The sequence below is a fragment of the Rhinatrema bivittatum genome, chromosome 6 (genome assembly GCF_901001135.1).
Source record: "Rhinatrema bivittatum chromosome 6, aRhiBiv1.1, whole genome shotgun sequence".
NCBI classification, from domain to species: domain Eukaryota; kingdom Metazoa; phylum Chordata; class Amphibia; order Gymnophiona; family Rhinatrematidae; genus Rhinatrema; species Rhinatrema bivittatum.
In genome coordinates, this window is record NC_042620.1 from 121,781,052 (window position 1) to 121,795,599 (window position 14,548).

Consider the following 14,548-nt stretch of genomic DNA (forward strand, 5'->3'; position numbering starts at 1 on the left):
ATGCTTGACCCCACCATTGAGACAAATTGTAAAAAAAATGTGTAATGCAATGTATTGTATGTAGTATGAGTGTGATGAGGGGGTGAATTTAGTCAAATATGTATATGTTTTATATTGTATTGTGGTAAACATAGAAGAAAAATGTTTTAACAAATGGTTTGATATAAAGTTGTATACAAATAAATCTTATTAATATTCATATACATAGGTATGTGATATATGTTATTCATAATATAAACTAAAACATTTACTTATAAATATGAACTAGAACATATACTTATTGTGGTGCTAGCCTAGAATGTGAATGGTAACACAGAGTATGTGATTTTAGACAATGAATACGACTGATGATATTGTAAACCGTTTTGATCTTCATTTGGAACGATGGTATATAAAACGCCTAAATAAAATAAATAAATAAAATATATTGTATTATTTTGATAAAGTGTGCAGAATTTGTATTTATTTAAAGAATTTTATTTTATTTCTTTGCACAGAATTCCCCAGGAGTATGAGAAGGGTGAGAACCAGCCAGAAATGAAGGACTGGAGGGATGGAGGAGGCTGAAAACCAAAAAGGGATGGTATACTGGGGGAAAGGAAGGGAGGAGCAAGAGTCTCTGAACATATCTTATCATTTATTATCACCACCTGACTTCTATGTGCTAACCAACTGCCTGTTCATTTATAGATCCTGGTCTGTCGCTCAACCGTATAAGTTATATTGGGTTTTTTAAAATATACTCACCATAAACCCATGAAATTCATGGGTTCTGTTTTTGCTTAAGTAGACATCAAGTCTCAATCAATACACAGCTAAGGGGCAAGTCACTAAAGATTTCTTTTCTGTTGGCACAGAATAAGAAAAAATCATTTGTAAATAAGATCCTAAATGTTTCTATCTTCTTTCTAAATTTTAAAGTAAACCTCAGATTCGTAGTGAAGCGAATTCATCTCATCTACATCCTCCTTAGAGATTACACCTCAGAATGTCACTTTCCAGTTCGTACAGAGCCCTGGTCAGCCTTCCATTTAGAGGGAAAAAGCGGAAAATGAAGCTAGTAACATCAACTCCGGTGGTGAAAGAGTTAAGAGGTCCGATGGACACACATTTAGTGCGAAGGGTGAGTCAAACCTCTAAAGAGGCTCCTCAAGATTTATCTCCTTCGTCAGGGGCTACTGCTAGTCCTGCCCAAGGCCAGTTATCCATTAGTACCTCAGGAAGTGTGGGGGTAAATATGTTAAATACCCCCACCCTGGGAGAAGTATTAACATCTGAAGATAGAGAGAAGAAATCTCAGGAACAGACTGCAGTCAGTTCTGGAGGAGTAGAGGAAGAGGTGACTGTGTCAGATCCAGAGAATATATCTCTCGTAGATATCTGGAAGGCAATTACAAATATGGAAAGGAGATTATCCCAGTCCATGGCCCAATCTACAGTTTTCTCTAATGAAATTAAAGGGAAACTTGACGACCATGGAAAAAGAATAGATCAGCTTGAAGCAACAAATGTTGTATTGGAATTCTCAGATAACTGCATTACAGACTGCAGGGGCCACCTTTGTGAAAGACTCTTTGTTGATATATAAAAACATGGAGGGCTTGGAAAATAATTTGAGAAGGAAAAACTTATGTTTTTTAAATTTTCCCTATACAAGATTATTATCCGCGCAAGAGTTATTAAAAAAATATGTTAAAGAGATATTATGTATTTCAACTGAAGTGCTTATATCAAAGATGTATTATTTATCTAATTCTAGAAGAGAAGGGTTAGCCCCAGAAGGTGACATGGCTGTGTTAGTAGCTAACAGCCCAAATTTAACATCTTTTTTAGAGGCTTCCGAAGATGAAATTCCCACTAGGGCAACTTTGATAGTGACCTTTGTATTAGAACAGGATAAAAATCTGATCTTACAAAAATACTTTAAAAACAAAAGTTTTATGTTCTGTGGTAAATTAGTTCAAGTATTCCCCGATGTATCAAGGAACACACAGATGAGAAGGAAACAATTTCTTTCGATGAAACAGAGAGTGTTGGCCCTAGGGGCCACATTCTTTCTTAAATTTCCTTGCAAGTGTATCAATTACTCTACAAAAAAATAAGTTTGTTTTCTTAGAGCCCTCTCATCTAGAAACCTTTCTTATAGATAAAGGTAGTTGAAGGCATTGTAATTAGCCTGAAAATGGATAGATTGTAAACTGGTTAAAATGATGAATCTCCTGAATTTCATAAGATATTATGATTATTGTTTTGTTTTCTTAAAGGTAAGCTCCCCATTATGTGGACTTAATAATGGGAATGTGTATAGATTCTATTTTTCTTTTCTGGTTTTGTAAACTGAAGATATGGTAACCTAGAATTCTTACTTTCTTTTCATTGTATAATATATGAGAAATTTGATAAAGTATAAATTAAAAAAAAAGAGAGTATTCCCCTCAGGAATCTGGTATGAAATTTCTCCCCGATATGTGTTTTGTATTACTTATCTTCACTGTACTCAGTATAATTGTTTTCACACACACACACACACAAAATCATGCCCCTTCATTGTAATTGTCACCATCAGCACCCAGGTGTTTTAATCCGTGTACCTTCTTTCCTCCCAATGTATCTTCAAGAGCAGTAACACACTGTACATTTATTTTCAAAGTTCCAACACAGCTAGAAGGAAACTTTAATTGGATTTCAAGAAACCGAAAGCCCTTCCTTCAGGTAACTACTGACAAGGCTTAACATCAACAAAAATTTAGCAAAATGTCATGTATAATGTGTGCATGGACAGAAATCCAGGAAAATAGCATATCAAAATTGCTTACATTTATGCAAGAGCTAGCAGCAGCTATAGTAATATAGTCAGGAATAGGACTGTCCATATGATATGGATTACTTACTTATGCTAGGATGATGGAAAAACATGTGTCCCACAGCCCCACAGCAAAGCAAGGAAAAACTCTAATAGTGCGCAACCCACTCCAGGACCTCTGGAGGGTAACAGGAGATAAGCCAAAAAAGAAAATACTTGACATGGCTTGAAAAAAATATTTGGAATGGGGGGGGGAGGGGGAATTACCTTAAATGCACCATTAATGCCCTCCACACAGTCTAGGCATGTCACAAACATTCATCCAAATGCATATAAGAACATAAGAACATAAGAAAATGCCATACTGGGTCAGACCAAGGGTCCATCAAGCCCAGCATCCTGTTTCCAACAGTGGCCAATTCAGGCCACAAGAACCTGGCAAGTACCCAAAAACTAAGTCTATTCCATGTTAGACTTAGTTTTTGGGTACTTGCCAACATCTCTCTTATCCTTTTCTAAGCTTGTATTTCCTTGTATTCACAAGTTTCTTCCCTCTCTCTTACACTTATTCAGTCACTTTTCAGGAGTTAACACTCGCACTCCATATGCATTCTACAAGCATGCAAATCTTTCCCTTGTAGAAACCTATCATCTTCTCCAACACAGCACACGTTCAGGTGACTATGGATCCCCAGAAGTGTGCGGAGATCCAAAGACAGTGTTAGCATACTATTCAGCCTCATGAGCAAGTAGGACTCAATGGTAAAGTCAGACAGACAAAGGACAGCTGAGAAAGGAAACCGTGACAAAGAAAAGATTTCCAGAAGGAAAAGAAAAATCAGATCCATTCTGAGTGACAACAAGGTAACTAACGGCATCTCATGGTACAATCAAAAGTGAAAGTAAAATCAATAAAACTTCGAAGAACCCAGGCACGTCTAGAATACTGAACAGAAGAACAAAAAATACCCACTCACCTCAGAGAAACACAGAGAAAACATTCTACCAACACGTGCAACTGACCATCATATACAACATAAAGGACGTCGGGAAAGCTACAAACGGAGCATATTATTTCACACTTGCAGATGGATACACACATGCTGTCATGCAATGAAGCTAAAAAAAATAATATACTCATCACTCAGCTATACATTAATGAGCCGCGCGCATAAAATTTGGGGGTTATGCGTGTGGCTGGGCCATGTGCTCACCATGCACATTTTCTAAACAGCTCGGCCATGCTTGCAACCCCCAATACGCGCCGAAGTGCCAGGCCCTCGGAAAAGGGTGGGCCGGAGGGTGTGGTCTGGGCGGGGCAGGCCTCAATTAGACGCTGTCCTGGGGATGCGCATGCCAGCAGCCAGCCAGCGCGTGGAAGATACTTCTGCTCCAGAGGAGCTGTAAGTAGAAAAATAAAAAAATTGGTGATAGGTAGGGGTAGTTTAGAGGTCGGGGAGGGGAAGAGGGACAAAGGATAGGATTAGGGTTAGGGAAGTTCCCTACCAGTCTGCTCCTTTATTGGAGCGGACTGGGAGGGAACTGGAAAAAATGGAAATCGCGTTGCCGCACAAAATTAAAAAATACCCCTCCCGCGCGCAGAAGAGGAAACCCACCTGTACATGTGTGCGCGGATATTAAAATGCATCGCGCATGTATGTGTGGAAATCATATTTTATAATATACGTGCGCCAACGCACACATGTTATAAAATAGCCACGTCAATGTGTGTGTCCCGGGAACCATGCGCACATGGATGCATGCATTTATTATTATTATTTTTTTTAAATCTACCCCTTAATGCCAAGGCTGCCATCCTGGTGAGAGAGACCTTCTTGGGGCTTCCTGGAGCCACCAGGCCAGCCTGCCTTTCTGATAGTTCCTAGCTCTGTATCCCGAAAATTGGGTACCCATGCTGCACCTCCTTATTAATAAAAGGGTATGAGCCTTGCTGATAGAGTTTAATAGCTAAATGAAGTGAAGGAAGATAAGAATAAGAAGATAACAATGCATTGGATTGGATACATAGGCTTGTTTTACTATAGTATTGCATGGGGTTTATGTTTCATACTTATGAATACAAATCAACAATTATGAATGCATAAATGAGATTTAACTTTGCTATCAAAGGCTTTAACATATATATTAAATTAGTGATTTCCACAATAACTCTCTCCTAAATTATGTCAAGTTTTATTTCTGGAGGACATGAAATTCTATGTATCCATGTATTATGAGACTACTTTTTTTTGCCCAGTAACTCCTCCTTTCTCTTCCAGCTCACATGAGAAGCAATAATGGCATTCCAACATCGGAGTGAAGGCCTGTTCCAAACTTCGGTATATAAAAACACACAAATAAATAAATACATACATAAAATACAATGAGCCTTCAGCTGCCCAGTATTTTTCTCCTATTCCAACAGACTCCTGCCTGCTGTTCGTGGTCTGGTCACTGCAGTAACATTCTTGAGATCTTGAGATGTGCACCAGGGCTCTAAATCAGGCCAGCAGGTGTCACCCTTAACGATGACAATGCCTTTCTCCCACCTCCACAGCACTCCCAGTCCCAGCTGATCTAGGGTGCTGAAGACTAAATTCAAGAATCGAAGCTAAGGACCTTCTGCATGCCACTGAGCCATTGGGCTGGTGAGACTATTTTATTGAATTCACTTTCAAATCTGAAGAGCACCTCACAACTGCTACACCCTTCTATTTTATATACCAAGTAGTGGTTAAGCAACCAGGACACGTCTCTTCATTTGATTATGCAGTAATTATAATTTGGTACAACATATTCAATACTATTTAAGCTTAAAACAATAAGAACATAAGAACATGCCATACTGGGTCAGACCAAGGGTCCATCAAGCCCAGCATCCTGTTTCCAACAGTGGCCAATCCAGGCCATAAGAACCTGGCAAGTACCCAAAAACTAAGTCTATTCCATGTTACTGTTGCTAGTAATAGCAGTGGCTATTTTCTAAGTCAACTTAATTAATAGCAGGTAATGAACTTCTCCTCCAAGAACTTATCCAATCCTTTTTTAAACACAGCTATACTAACTGCACTAACCACATCCTCTGGCAACAAATTCCAGATGAACTGAATCATGCTAATGCAAGGATTGTCTAACACTTTGCAAATTCAACCCTATTGAGACAAACTCCACCCTTCTTGGATCAATGTTATTTTTAATATGGTAGGTGCCAGCCCCATGATTCACCTCCTTCCTCTCAACCCCACCAAGTTTGGACCTGATTAGTGAATGTTCGCAGAAGTAACCATGTCCTCAGCCAAACTGACAGATTGAATCACTACTACAGCACTATCAGTTCTGACTGAAAAGAATTAAAAATGAGAAAATCTGTTCGCCAAGTAGCCTAAGGAACTTCACATCTCCATCTTTTGATAATTACAGATTGCCGAAGCCACTCCTGCTTCTTTAGGACTGTATAAAAACAGTAGAAGGGGGATCAGTCTTATGAGCAAAGATGACATGTAACTAGTGTTTATTAAACCCAAAACACTTTAGCACTGTGGTGATAAACCTGGGAAGATGAGCAAAATACTTAGAAACTTATCCCAAGAAGAATTTCAAGGCCATCCAAAAATATTACAGCTTTATTGAAAAAATTAAATCCCTCTTTTTCTTAGGAAAGGAACTGAAGTGTGTACATGCATGTCAAAAAGAGAAAATGACAAGAAAAAAAGATAATCTATGCTGTTGCTGCCTGTCTTCCCCAGCATACTGCTGGATAACAGAAAGCAGCAATAACTAGAAATACCGAACATCGTTGCTTAGAGAAGCGAAAAGTAACTCAGTACTCTCTCTTTTTTTTTTGTTTGCATGTATCTTTGTCATTCACAGGGCAGGCGTATCATCTACTGCCCACTATACCAATTTTACATGAACACTGAAATTGCCACGGGAATTATTTTTTACTTTGACAGTCCTACCCAACTATACCACACTGTTTCTGTTCCCAATGTACTTCTTGAACAGAAACTGCTGATTGTGAACATTTCCTCTACAATGTGTACAGATTGAGATTTGAGATTTGTTAAATTCATTTTATTCAGGACAATGATATATGAAGCAAAGTCCCCTGAGATGAGCATCTAGTGAAACAATCTAGCGAAGTGATCATTGAACTTCACAGCAGCTGCACTGTAAAATAATCAATGATCTAATTGTCTCTTTTTAGTGCTTAAAAAAATGAACAAAAAAGACTGATGTTGCTGATGATGATAAAATGTGTGTAATTGCATTTGATGGGATCTCTTGACGTTCACACCATTTTCTTCCTCTCTGCTTAAGTGAATTTCCTACTGCAGGCCTTGCTCTACCAGTATTACAACTTTTGGGCACATTCAGGATCCGGGAAGCAAGCAGACATCCCAAGCTCACTTGGGTGCTTTCTTAACTAGGGTGGAGGCAGAGAGAGGAGATATAGCTTTTCCAGGTATGGAGATCTTCTGACACTTTCCAGTAAACAATACTGCTACACAGTCTAATGTTGTTGGAAAATAAATCCTTTCTTGGAATAACTGATGCAGATGAACAAAAGTGGAGTGCACTGTAAAGAACAGTGAAATTCATACAACAAAAACAAAAGACAGTACACAGTCCAAAAAGTTATAGACACTGCACAATCTTCACACACTAGAGGTTTCCTTCCTTCACAACCCATTAGTTCTGAGCTGCTCTTTGGAGATGGGACCTTTCCTAGATATGGGGTGGTTCTACAATGAGGCAGAATGAGGATCCCTCGCCTCAGGCAGCAGATTCTCTTGAGTCATCCTTGTTCCTAGATGTTCCCCTTCTTGGTACCTGAGGTTTAATGTGCAGATCTCTGTGGTCCAGAGGCTGAACTAGACCAGTTTCCTGGACAGATGAGCTTCTATTGACTTCTTCCAAGCAGTAGCTCTTCATGTAGATTTCCCAGACAGGCAGTACTCAAGCTGACTCCAACCAGAAATCCACTCTCTGGAATACTTAGGTTATCTCCCTCAGAGTATGAGGAGTATGGGACTAATTCCCCTCTTCTTGGTGTTTGGGTACTTGCCAGGTTCTTGTGGCCTGGTTTTGCCTCTGTTGGAAACAGGATGCTGGGCTTGATGGACCCTTGGTCTGACTCAGCATGGCAATTTCTTATGTTCTTATGTTCTCAGGTTTGTTCATACGTGTATTCATGGAATTCCTTTACATTCAAATCTCTCCAGAGGTATTTATATGATGAACTTGGTGAATTTATTTGAAAAGCACATGTCTAGGAGACATACTTGTGACTATCAGATGCTTATTCCTAGTCAAAACACATTTGGATTAAAGTCAAGCAAACTTTTCAAAAACAAGTTTGCAGACTCCTGTATAAGTGTGGTTTCTGGATTGGTCACCGATTTTAATCTGAGCAATAAGCAGGTCCCCCTGCCTGAGAAGGGTCTGAGTAGTGCCTGTACAGCACTAACACAGGTGCCAAGCTCTAGGCATAAACCTAAGCCTTTTGCACAAATCAGATTTTTTTTTTCCTGCAGGGAGGCAGTAGGAGGAGAGGAATTACTCAGCAGTTTTCTCCTGCCCCTTTAGGCTTTCACCTCCCTCTAAACCAGCCTCTGCTGGGCTATGGCACCATGATTCCTCATTGCTAGCTACCTGAGGGTTTTCCGCTCTTTATAAATACCACCTCACCCATGCAGCCCAACCACTGCAACGACAGTCCTTGGCCAGAATCCACAGACTGCAGCTCCCTCTGGAATGCAGACATTCTGTGTCACTGTGGGGCTGTGAATGCTGCCTCTGCAGTACTCCTTAGTCCTGACCAGCGCAAGCAACAGAAGCCAGGCTCAGGATGCGAACTTGGGTCTTCCTCATGGCAATACTCACTGAGACACTGGGTCAACCCTCAGCATCAATTTTTATGATATGAGTTTAAGTTCCCTAAACTCTATGGGGGAAGCCATCAAAAGATTTATTGCAATGCAAGAAGAAAGAAGAATGTTCACAGGAAGTAGTTATGGACTATTTTTATCTAACTATCTAAGGATCAACTCACATATATAAACAGACCAAGACAAAGAAAGCTTTGTGTTTGGGGAGACTGAAGTCAGAGCAAGGGCTGTGCCGGAATGGCTTCTGTGCATTCTATCTACGTGTGTCACTTTTCTGGGTAAAATCATATTAGTTTCATGTGTTATGGTAGGCAGGATGTACTCACTGTATGTGCTGATATTTTCTTAATGTGATTGAGTCCAACTCCACTACTGCAAAACTCGACAAACACCAATGTGAGGCCTTATTGCCTTACTAAAAACAATACCATATACACTAGCATGTTCCTGACATGTTCAGGAACATGCTAATGAATGTGCAGTTATTGTGTTTTGCCAGCAGAGGGAGTGAGACACACAAATTAGTAGCAGTGGATAGAGAAGTGAACGTGTCCTGGAAGAGGAAGGTGATTGGGTTTTGCATTTCTCTCTGTAAAAAAAAGAATTGCAAAGACTGACGAAGATGAAAAAGTAGTTTTTCTGAAGTAGTAGAAAGTGGAGGTCAGAGTCTGAGCTCTCAGAGGGGGAAGGGAGCCTCAGCCTCATTTTTTCCCTTGGTTAAGAAGTAAAATCAAACCTTAAGTAAACCCCTAGAGAAGAGGGGGTTTGCTTTTCCACAAAGAGTGGAGAAAACTAAGAAAGGAGCTGGAACCAGTCCTAGCACAGGAAAAAAAAAAAAAAAAACTCAGTCCTTGCATTTTACAGTAAGAGAGAAAAACAGGCAATCCGTCCCCAGTCCTTGGATAGATTCAGTCTAAGTGTCACTTAAAGTCTGAAGGAGAGAGGTAGAGAAGAGCCGAGCAATTTTATTGTATCAGTAACGTCTGCAGAAATCCCCTGCAGTAAAGATAGTTCTGGCATAAGCTGCATTAAGTATCAGACTTATCCAGTTCAGGATCAGTAAATCATACACTGAATACAGACTGTTTGAGCAACCTGTTCTAGTTTCGGCATGCAAAAGACTGTTACCACCCTCCAGCCCCACCACTAAAGGGGGAGGAGAACTATGTCTATGTTACTTTATTGGAAATTGTCAATAGACTATTTCAGGAATCTTGGATTTGAGGAGGGAAATTTTCAAAAGTTTTTACGCAGGTAAAACCTTGTTTACTCGTGCAGAACTGCCATGTGAAAATTGTCCCTGTGTACGCAGCTGTGCAATAAAGGGGCAGAGCTGGAGTTGGGAAGGGCACAGTAAAATGCGCATGAAGATTTCATTTTGAAAACCCACAGCTACTAGTTTGTTTATTTGTATCTATTTAAAAAACTTATATTCCGCTGTTTCCAGCAAAGCAGTTCAATGCGGATAAGAATAGTACATGCATAATGAATATTCGATCACATACACTTCAACAAAACAGCTTTACTCAGCGATATGATAAAACATAAAATGAAAATTTCTTTAGGAATTTGTGATGGGCAAAATTATTTCAATTAAGATTCAATCTAACCCCTCCCCCCTCGCTCGCTAAAAGGAATTTATGATGGGCAAAATTATTTCAATTAAGATCCATTCTACCCCCCACACTTGACTTTTTTGTATCTTTCTAAATTTTAGGTAATCCATTTCATTTTGCAGTTCATTTGAAAGGGCATTCCACAATGCAGGCCTTGCTTAAGAAAATACTCTATTATGAGTTTCTTATAACTTGCAATCTCTGAAATCTATGTGCATCTGCAGAGAATCTTCGTTACCTGCAGTCCCCTGCATTTTATTTATTTAACAATATTTTTTTATTGCATTTTAAACAATTTAACAAGAAGTCTCTTGCAAAATTAACATTGGAACTTGCATCATATAAACAGGAAACATATATTGTTTTAGCAAATACAATATAGTAAGCTCCAACATATAAAGGAAATATTTGGGAGAAGCATCGAAACTTGAGCGAATACAAGGTAAATTACATTAAGAAATGAAAACACTGATCCCCCCAGTTATAATTATATAATCAAATTACAATCAAATTACAATCCCCAACAGCCCATTTAGTTCATCCGGGTCAGTGAACAGATAATTCTCATCATTATATTTAACTGCACATCTGCATGGGTATTTTAACAAAAAATGCCCTCCCTTAGCTATCACTTCTTGTCTAAGAGCCAAGAATTTTTTCCTTAGTAACTGTGTATTCCTGGCTAAGTCTGGGTAAATCCAGGCTTTCTGCCCATAAAATGTTAACAATCTGGAAGGAAAGAAAAATCTTAATACATTTTCTCTATCAGTAGCAAAGGCAAAATTGATTAATAGTGTCCCTCTCCGTTTAACCTCAACATCTTGAGAGTTTTGAAGCAAATCGGAAATATTGATAGAAGTTTCCACAGTGGGTATTTCCTCTTCGTCATTTTCTCCACGCTGAATTTGAATTTGATCTTTCTTTTGCCAAAGATAGAAGGCTTTATTTAACAATTACAGGCATAGATCCCGATGGGATTTTTAACACCTGGGTCACATAGCTTTTAAAAAGTTCAGCGGATCTCAGTTGCTTGATTATTGGAAAATTTATTACTCTCAAGTTCAAGGCCCAAGTAGTATTTTCAATACTTTCAATTTTTTTGGAAACCTCCTCTTCAATCTGTATCTGATGTAGCTGAATTTTTTCCACTTGAAAAATACGTTTATCCATATCTGCAATTTTCCCTTCATGACTTCTTAAAGTATTGGTATTCATCTTAAGGGCACTATTAGTCTCTACCACACCCTCAGTCAGAGAAGATATCAATGCTTCCAGTCTTACAATGAGGTTCCATAATGTATCAAGGGTAATAGTAGTCGGTTTTATAATCACAGTTTTACCGACCTGAGCTCTGGGGTTTGTCCCGAAGTCGTGCTGAATGTTCCGGCCAGATCCTTCTGGTATCAGCATACTCGCCTCCATAGGTGTCAGAGGGAAGGTTCTAATAGCCCCAAGAATGGGCATCTCAGGTAATGCCTGCAATTCAGGCAACTTCTTCAACTGCACATCACTCTCCGTCTCTGCACCTCTCAGATTCTCTGGGTCTGTTGCGACTTCCCTGGTATCCCCTGGCATTCTCACCGGTCTGATCCTGCCAATGCCGGGGGGAGATGGTGTTTCCAGTGCTCCCGGACTTAGTGAGATCTCCTTGACCTGGAAAGTAAGACCCCACTCCGGGTCAACTCTTCAACGGTCTCCTCAACGGGAATAACTGGAGGGATGCCAAACCACTCCGGTATGCTCCTCTGTGAAGACTCCGAAGCTGAGGTAACAGAGGCAGCCTTCAGCTTAGCCTTCCTCTTAGTATGTGGCATGGTTGGCATCGTATAGGAAATCAAAAGTCAAGAAATTCAGCTTAGAAAGCCGGAGAGGAGCAGGAGCATGGCTATCAGTGGGCAGCCATTTTGCTTCTCTGCAATCAGTCCCCTGAATTTTAAAAGGAAAACTCCATGGGGAGTTTCCCTTTAATAAAATTGCTTGCAGGCCAACGGATACTTTGCACCATGGACCTGCAATTTCCCTGATGAGTTTAAAAATTAATCCCACATACCTAGGCTTAAATTTAATTAAGTTTCAAGCAAAAAAAAAACAAATGTGCACAAAGCTTGGGAAACAGTTTGCTGCACAAATTGGAACTAGTGCATCTTTTGGGTAAGAAGCTAATTTCTTGCAGTTTCTGAAAGGAAACTATTTCATAGAAAAAAAAATAGTATAAACAACAGCTTCTGCCAACGGCACTGTGGAACTTTTGCCAGATTGCCAAAATTTAGTGCTTTTTGCCTAAAGGTCCTACAGCACTATGTTTCCCTTCCTGAATCTGCGAGACATGGCATGCTTGGCCAAACGATGTGCTATTTCAAATCCTTCCAAGCAAACAGGCTTCCAGGCCTTTTTTGCCGTATTGTTTCACAAACTTGAAATCTGGTCTCCACAGCTTTTATGAGATAAGTCACTTCAGAATTTTGATATCCATGCAGAGTGGGGGAAAGCTATACCAGGGAACGAGTGGCAGCATTTTTGTAACTGCAAACATGAAGTGCCATGTTCCTGCAGCTCCCTAACTCCAAAACATGTCATCGAAAAAAAGGAGATCATCTTTTCAGAGTGATAATATATATACTTAAGCAGCCCTCATCAAATGAGCAAGAAGTGAGTCCACTAAGCGGCCAGTCTACTGAGTGTGGGCAGAAGTGACTATGAGTGATCCAGGTAAAATAAATGAGATTGTACAAGAAGAAAAAAATGTTTTGTGCTATTTATGTCTGCAAAACAAGTATGCAGTCAGTAATATTAAGAAGTCAAAGAATACTTTTAATCAGATCTAAGCCAAAAGGTCTCCTCCAGGCTGATATAAGCCAACATTATCTTCTCTACCCAAACTATCAACTTTTATTTGTATCTCTCAAGGTGATGAAATAATATCCAAGGGGCATTTGGGAAACCTAGTTAAACACACACCACACATCTCTTTTTGTAGATTGCTTGAGTCGCCGAACAGCTGTTCAATGTATCCCTCCAACACAGTTACTTGTTTTTCTATCCTATGTAACCTAAGGCAGAACATGTCCTAATCTTTATAGTAAACACAAACAAATTTACAGCCCTGCAGAAACAAATAATGTTCACTTAATCAAAGCTGTCACTCTCCCACAGAATGATGGTGGCCGCATATAGTGCTTTATAAGGTGCAGTAATTTCTAGAGACTGCTGCAGGGGGGATTCATCAAGGGTTCAGTAATAGGTGGAAAAGTGCAAAACCACTGGAAATAAGGTTCTACTAAATCCTGAAATAATTCTTTTAAAATATTGGCAACCATAATGCTATGGGACCCATTTTAAAAGCAGGTTTCTTTGAAACATGCGCCTAATTTAGATGATATACCATAAAAAGGTCCTAGTAGATAAATCTAAATTATCCAATTGCAAGTCACCGCAGCTGTTTTTCCCCTAGTAAACATCTGGGCTGAAAGTGAACACAGTCCAACAGTGCTTCTAATACAAATGAAGCTTTGGGATCCTATGCATAGGAAGCGAGCAAATTGTGCGACTGGGGACAAAGAGCACGATCCTCGCTAAAACCGTACCGCAAATGAGTTTAAAATGCATTGAACCTGAGTTTCAAAAACATCTGAAGAAAAAGCATTTTAAGGTCAACTAAATGCATTTTACACTCTCTGGAAGCAGCAGTTGTACTAGTATTAGTAATAGTAGAAGGCGGCAGAGCTTCTCACCTACTAAGATTTAAAACTGTAACTAACCCTTAAGTTTTCATTGTAATCCTGCCACAAATTTAGTATCCATGATTTTAAAAAGTGAGAAATAAAAGTGAAACTACAAAACTGTAATGACCATGCGTGGGGAAAGTGACATAGACACATGAGATCAGAAGATGTGCTAGGAAACCTATAATATCAGGATGGAGGAAGTTACACTAATAAGTGCCAGACAATACTGAAACTATAGCATATGTGCATATATAAAGGTAATAGAAGAAAAGCAAAACTATTGCTAACAACATGCTTATTTACTGAATAACAAGAAAAGAGATAATAGAGCATAACACTAAATCATAGGCTCGCTTTCCTTGACCTGGTCCCCGACAGGCAAGTGGTGCAGCCTTCATGTTGTCCCCATATGTAGTTGGCGTAGGATTTGAGGAAATCTCCCCTGGGTGTGAGGACAAACTGCATAGGGGACAGGTCTTCCATCTGTCCCAATAATTGAGGCTGGGAATGGGG

General features: G+C 39.5%; 1 protein-coding gene across 1 annotated transcript in view; it reads right to left on the bottom strand.

Annotated features, from left to right (window-relative positions):
* The window catches only part of PDE11A (phosphodiesterase 11A), an 815,296-nt gene that overhangs the window by 546,935 nt on the left and 253,813 nt on the right, over positions 1–14,548 (bottom strand). The gene's annotated exons all lie outside the window — the stretch shown is intronic.